We start from the raw sequence: 8,403 nt of genomic DNA, 5'->3' as shown, positions 1-8,403 counted from the left end.
CGTTGAAAGCATACCTGAAATTATGAATGCTTTATATATCAGTTTTTCAATTTTCACAAGTTTGTATATATTCTGAATACATACAAACTATCAACAAAATTCAAGTATACTTCGGCTAAATAGAAGGGAAAAAAACACAATTGGTAGCATATTCTACTACATTTTTTAGAAATGTTAGTGATGTGAAGACTGACAAAGACTTCCGTCGACCGCACATATTGTTCTGCCTGTCTTTAAAATCAATTTATCATGGTTCCAAAATCACATTGGATTGACCACAAAATGTTTTCAAATTATCACATTTCGATATCTTTGAATAACTGCTACTAACTATATTTGTCGTCATTTCATTTGATCAAATATATATATATAATTAATGTAAAGGTTTAATAAAAATGTAAAATGAATAAAATAACCATCATGCATTAATAGGTTAAAGTGAAAATACGAGTGCAATTACATATTAATGTTGTGTACAAGCTTTTATTTTTTACAAATCGTAAATTGTTCATAAAAAATATACAAATGACTTTGTACAAACCGTAATTTGTACAAATATACAATTTAAATAAAGAGCTGCTGAACCAACACATGTTTTGTGCTGGTAGAGTTCCCTTAAGTGAATACCAGATGATATGCAGGGTGGTCAGATAAAACAAATCAAATACCGCTACATTGACAACAACAGAATAAACTGCATCTTTTATAAAAAAAAGAAGATGCAGTTTACTTAAGGTAGCACAATACAAAGATTTTTCATCCCCAATCAGACATCTTTAAACTGATGTTATTCCACTCATCCTTCTTTAAATTTTATAAATGAGGTACCAAAAGAAAGAAAAATGATTAATCTTTCAAATTGTGATAATTTCATTATGACATAATTATTCCATAATTAATTGTTATGTAATTAGTTGCTATATTGTGATGTCCATACTTGAATGAATTTAGCTTCTTTGTTCTTCATAGCATCCCAAAATATTTTATAGATTCTTGCACAACACAGTTTGACCTCCAAAACTGTGTCTCAGATTTTCCTATTGTATTTCATTCTCTCATAAATCTTCAATGAAGTTTGCAACATCAATTCATAAGAGATCACTAAATTCAATGTGGTATAAAATTTGTTCTATTGATGTTTTTGGAAATCTGAGACACAGTTTTGGAGGTCAAACTGTGTTGTACAAGAATCTATTAAATATTTTGGGATGCTATGAAGAACAAAGAAGCTAAATTCATTCAAGTGTGGATATCACAATATAGCAACTAATTACATAACAATTGATTATGTAATAATTATGTCATAATGAAATTATCACAATACGAAAGATTAATCTTTCTTCTTTCTTTTGGTACCTCATTTATAAAATATAAAGAAGGATGAAATGAATTACATCAGTTTTAAGTTGTCTGATTGGGAATGAACAAATCTTTGTATTGTGCTACCTTAAGTGTTGTTGTCAATGTAGGGGTATAAAATACGTACAAAAAGTGATTGTGCATATTACAATTTGTACAGATTTGACTAAAGTTGCAGCTTTCACGATAAACTTTTTAAATCCACAATCCCGTAGCTTAAATTTTATAAAACTTTTTGTTTGATTTTGTCTTGTAGAGAAGAATTGTACACGCCTGAAAGCAATTTTACAAGTCATGACAGTAGTGGTTAGGCGTGAAGACGGATTAATTCACTTATAGCGTGTACAATTATTATAGTATGTACTTTGTTATAAAAAAAAACCCATCTTTTTGACCAATGACACAATAAATCTTATTTACAAATAAAAAATAAATAGTTTGAGCATATGAGTGAATTATGGCACCGGGAATAGCTCAACATCTTTTGTTTTTTTTTTGCAATTATTACATTTAAAATTTACATGATTAAAACCCCTGACCACCAATTTTGTAAGCTTTGAAACTGCTTCACTTAGCGAAAGTTGAAGCTCAGGAACCATTGCTACAAAGACAGATGCGTCTTTAAGGTAGCTTATGAATGCACAAATAGTAAAAGAGGTTTATATAGATAGATATAAAAGAATGCAATATTTTTATTATGCAGTCATTATGTAATCAATTATTATGTAATTAGTGGCAAATTCTCGGTCAGTTCACTTGAATGAATTTAGCTGTATCATCTCTTTAACTATACAGAAACTTTTAACGAAATCTTAATCAACACATCATGGGCTTCAAAAAGGTGTCTCAAATTGTCCCTATCGTATTCCATTCTCTCATAAATCTCTAATTAGTGTAAACATCCTAACCACATGAAAAGAAGATAATGTTTAATAAGGTGTAAAATTTGTTCTATACATTCTATCTGAAATCTGAGACACTCTTTTGTAGATAATGACAATAGGAATAACATATAATAAAATCAGCCCTCTAGGAATACCTATGCAGAAGCTAATTTCAATTAAAAGTGGAAAATTGGTGAAAAATATTTTAGACACAGTTAACATTATCATTGTTTACATAATTGTTGCATAATACTAACATGGAATTAATTTGAAAGAGTAAGCTGTCAGCTACCCATAACTACCACTGTTATAAATTTTCAAGCATTATTAAGAAAGTTGCAGCACTTTAAAACTTAGGAGTTGGAGTTATAAAATCTTTGTATTGTGCTACCTTAACTATCTTAATTTGTTTTCTCGACAAGTATGCTGTTAAAATTAATTCCTACAGCTTTTCCAATGTGGTACTCCAATTCTACAGATTCAATATTGACTCCTAAAATAATTCGAGAATTAGTTGGGGCACGATCATAATAAGGAATTGGTATAATCGCATTATCCCCACAATGAATTGTGATAATTTCTTTTTCGTTTTCTTGGCAACATACATTTGTATGTTAAAGCTTTGATCTGTTGGCCAGAAAGCGCACGCTTTCTGGCATGTACGATTGGTGTTTCATTGTCAGTGTCATCCTGATTGTCATTCATACCAATTTCTATTATACTATTAGAATTGCTACTGGGGCCAATTTTTATTATCCTATCAGAATTGTTACTGAGGCAAATTTCTATGGTGTTTTCCCGATTGTCCCACTTTTTGAAATTACAGGTAAAAAAGTAATGAAATTTTGTGTGATAATCGGGAATATGTTTGTCACTGTGAGACAATTGGGAAGCTTAAATGTGGAACAATTGGAAATCTTCTTTTTATCATTCGCCTTCACACTTGGATACCAGTCTCCTCAATAAATCTGGTGGTCTTCTGTAAGGCATCCACTGGTCCATTCAGCTTCTCTTTGAGTGGTGTTTCTGAGTGCCATATCTTATCTCTCCATGCATGATGGATTTTGCATGACTGAAAGAGGTGTGCCGTATCCTGTTCTGCTTCTCCACAAGGACACAATGAAGATGGAACAACTTTCATGAATTTGTGTAGATGTTGGTTGAGTCTGTTGTGTCCTGTCTTCACAGTGTGAAGGGATCCACTGAAGTACAGTTGTCAACTTGTCAGACTTTTGATGTTGTATGAAGCTTGTTGGAGTTGAGGTAGCTTGTTGTTCTTCAAATTTTGTTTTTGATGGAGTGTGCAGCATGAGTAAGCGCTTCTCCAGATTTGTAGTTAGAACAATGTAGGCCTGTTGGTATTGCCTCTGATTGTTGATCTCCATTGGGGTACTTAATGTATATCAGCCCCTGCTTTTGTTGTCGCATTTGTGGCTGACCCATCTATATATACTCTTACCCAGGTTTCTGAAGGGTACTCTTCTTCAAGCATTCTCATTGTCAGAATTTTCTTAACATTTCTAGTCTGTTCATCTTGATGAAAATAAGCGGAACTGAGGTCTGGATGGTGACATTTCCAAGTTTATCTTCACACGAGTTGTTATGCATTGTGAAAGCTTTGGGTTTAATATATTTAGGTATAGCTTTTCGATGTTTTCTTTGTTAGGCTCTTGTCTCTAATGTAAAGCTGGATCTTTTGAGTCTGCCTGCGGAGAGTTGTTTCAGTCTGGTATTCATTGGGTGGTCTTGTGAACACTGATATTTGGTGGCCTGTATCATGGCTTTGCACTACCTTCGCACTCCCCTCTCTTACTTAATGGTGGTATATTTGTTATGTCCTCCATACTTTTTATTTGTGTTGATTTTATAACACCTGTGATGATACGTAATGCCTGATTCAGAACTTTGTCTTAAGTCTGATGGTGAGACTTTGCTGCAGTCATCCATGAGCTAGATCTGTATTCAAGATAAGCCCGAGGGATAATATTGGTCGAGGGTGATACGGCATTTGATACGGATTTTGCCATGTTTTATGCGCTTTATCATATATTTCAACAGGGGAGTTGTTTTCTGATCCCTAGCACCTGGGTTACCGTCAGTTCTACTTTTGTCTTGTTTTAAAAGCTTTAAAGAACTGCTGAATAACTCATCCGAAGCACCTGGGTTACCTTACAATTTGCGTGCCGTGTTGTTTTAAATATATTGTTTATTGTATTTTTTGGTGTGTTTTGTGTGGTATTTAATTGAGTTTTTTTTATAGTTGCATTTCGTGCGCCAGAAAATATGAAAATTCTATGTTTGTCACGTCACATGCCTAACAATGACGCCTTTAAAAAAAAATGCGTCACGCCCGAATGACCGTCCATTTAGGACCCATATTGCGGAAAATATTTCTTGAGAAGCTTGCAAAAACTAAAACGGACTTTATGAAAAAATTTTAAAAAAGCAATAAAAAAAAATAAAAGGGGTGTGATAAAGGGTTTGATAATGGGTGCGCATCAAAGTTGCACGATATGGATTAAACAGCAAGATATTTATCACATATTCAAAACTACTGTATTTACTACTAAATATATGATAAAGGTTACTTATTAATGTAAATTATAAAACTAAGGGGGAAAAAAAGCATGAACAAAAAATAATATTTATATGTTGTTTTTTTTTTTTGCACATAGTAGGTACAACTAAAGTATCTTCAAACATGGAATATAATATGAATTTGTAAAATTTTAGCCTAAGATGAATGTATTTTTATACTCTCGTAGCTTCTTTGTCAATAAAGATAAATTACTTACCGAGCGCAGCTGATTGCGACCGCAGAGGTCCCACCCTGAACATGTTGGGGCAAAAATAGACACAATATTCGCGCTTGATACAGGTCTGGATTGGGATTGTAATCAAATATTTGACACATTATAGGTTTCTGACGGAATGACTGTAATCAAAGAACTTAGAATTGTTTATATTAATTGAATGTGTATTCAATTGTTTGGCTTTTGTTCAATACACTATGCTGTTGCGAATTGACCCCCCCTATTTTTACAATAACAATTATACTGGAAGAATTTTCTTTTAAATTTCTAAAATCTTGAGGCGATTTTTTTTTCTTTTTTATCACCCCCTCATTTTTTATGGTCATAATCTTAATTCAAATTTCCTGTAGAGTTTGCAACCATGATTTCCCATCAAAGTCTTAAAATAGAAAATGACATACACAATCATGACTAAAACTAATATACCTTAATCAGCATTTTAAAAGTAACTTGTAAAAATCAATTGGCAGATAATCTCCTCAAGACATTTCTTTATACATAATTTAAAAGCAGTGTAAGGAAGGTATTTAAACATAACATTGTACTTAATTAATTGTCCATTAACCAGGAAACCCTTGTTTTCCCCATTTTTTTTTTATTTAGTTCATGTAGAGTGTAGAATATAAATGAGTTTATACTTTTTTTTAATTGCATACATTATGCATACATTATTTGTAAATCTATTTTTTATTTTTTATATAGAAAATATAATTAAGGATGTACTCCTCTGAGGAGCAAAACATTTCAAGAATTTAAGTTTTCTTTTTAACCTGCTTTTTGGGGTGATGTGACTTCAAAAAAATAATTGGTGAAGAAAGAATTATATGGTGGTGCACTTTTTTTTTGTTACGGCCCGTTGAAAGTAACCAATTTTTATGATTTCCCCGTTTTTCATCAGTTTTTACCTATTTTTGGACTGTTATCATGAAAAAAATCACAGTTCCACAATTAATCTGTTCATACTTTCAATAAAGATAATATGGACCAATCTGACTAAATTTAACTTAAAAAACCTTTAGGTAGGTGTTAATATAAGAAAGTTTTATCATATGTTGATGCTTTTTCGGTTCAAATTTGCCATGCTGAATAAAGGCAACAGTAGTATACCGCTGTTCGAAATTCATAAACTGATTGAGAAAAAAAATCCGGGTTACAAACTAAAACTAAGGGAAACACATAAAACATAACTGACAATTTTGTAAATTTGTGATTTTTCTCCTTTTCAGATTACATATTATTTCAAATTTTTAGTTATAAATGATTGAAAATGATACATGTCATAAATAAAAATAAATTTGATAAGATAAATATTGGATATACATATTTCTTGTACTCCTCACCCATTTTCTAAAAAAATAATGTGTAAAAATAACTGACTTGATAGGCAATAAAATTTGAAAATTACTTATTGTAAATACACATTGTAGATATATTTCATAAATCAGATATATATTATATTTTTCAATCAAAAGTACATTAATCTAATGATATAAAAAAAAAAAACTTTTTTTTATACTTTTATAAAATTAGTATTATGTGCAATACTTAATTCTTGTTTATATAGCAAACAAACAACAGTTACCTTGTTTATCTATCAACATTTTACTCCAAAAATTATTTGTGGGACAATCAGAACTTTCATGTGTGGGACAATTAGAACTATAAATTAAATTTTAAAAAGTGGGACAATCAGTAATAAACTATTTCTATTCTGTAATAATAAACTGACATGCATTCCTGTCTCAATCGTGGTATTTTGAAGTATGTAAATAAGGTTTAGTGTGTGGTCATCGAATACATATTCTATAATGTCTATCAATGCTTTTTTTATAACAAAATCCATGCTATAAATCATTGTACAAGTTATAAGTGAATTTTAGTCGAATTTTGTACAATTTTCAGTTTGTACAAAGTCAAAATACAAATTATAATGTGTACACAACATATATTTAAATTTGATTTCAAAACGAATCATACTCTAACAATTGTATTATTATCAGTTAAATTATATTAAAAAAAAGGTTATAAATATTTTAAATTACTCCAGGAGGGAAGATATGTCTTTATAATTATCTGACATGTGTGAGTATTGGGTCGTTGACAAGTTTGTAAAATTTCACACATCAAAACAAAGTTAACTGATGCATATGATTTGAAATTTAAAAAAAAAGTTTTAACAAAATTATAAACTTTAAGTAAATTTAAAAACGGAAGGTCGTTAAAACCTGACAAAAGGAAACAATCGACCTCATAAACCAAAATAACGAAACGGAAAACATCCGTCGTATTTCTTACTTGGTACAGATATTTCCTAAAGAGCATGGTGAATTAAACCTTCTTTATAACTCCCACGCCCCCTTGTTTGACAGTAGCTTGTAGTTGAATAAAGGTCATGATAATTATGAGTGCCCATTTAGTGTCCATTGCAATGGCACATCCAGAAATTATCATGAGTGGAAGCCTACTTACTGCATATGAGTGTGCCATCTTCAGACATGCTTCAGTGATAACTTAAGTTTTTCCCACAAAGGGGGGAGGGTCTCTGGGCTCCCCTACATCCAACCTTGGAGAGGTGAAATAAATGTATACCAGGGCGAGATCCTGTTGATTTGATATGAATTTAAATCCTGCTTTGTACCAAAGCTACACGCTATGCCTATTTTTGGTGTTAGTTCACAAGGTAACAATCCACAGGAAAACACCTCACCATAATTAGACAAATTAATCTGACTACGAGCCAATCAGTCTTTGATCTTAAAACTAAATATTGGGTGCACAAATGAGAACCAGCAAATATCAAATTTTAAAAAGCATACCCAGACCTGTCACAATTAATTTATCATGTGAACTTTCTTTATAACTATTTCCGGTTCGGCATCCTGAAAAGTAGTTCTCATATTTATCTAGAAAATTACTCTGTTCAATATACTCTTTCTCTCCAGATACGAAAACCATAACTATCTCATTCTATTTAAGCTATAAAAGAGTTGCACCAATCTAATCGAATAACAAAACGGATGCACTATTTCTTAATGACGTACCATGACGTCAACAGGTACAACAAATTAGGTCCCTCACCCCTTACTCGATAGATTTTGAAACCTGCGCGGGGAGACCCCATTGGATTTCAAGTCCAACGCCTTAACCACTCGGCCATCACAGCTTTAACTAATGGCCCCTTAATCATTTATATATTTCTGAGCTGAATAAAATCAATTAGTTACCAAATGTCTTTTAAGAAGTAAAAAAGTATGATTCTATAGTAGTTTGAAGTTGTTAAGGAGCATCATTTGAAACCCACAGAAAAATATTTGAGGTAGGCAAATCGTAAGGGGAATTAGTGAGTC

This window comes from Mytilus galloprovincialis, chromosome 5, assembly GCF_965363235.1.
Source record: "Mytilus galloprovincialis chromosome 5, xbMytGall1.hap1.1, whole genome shotgun sequence".
NCBI lineage: Eukaryota > Metazoa > Mollusca > Bivalvia > Mytilida > Mytilidae > Mytilus > Mytilus galloprovincialis.
Note: the sequence above shows the minus strand (reverse complement) of the source record.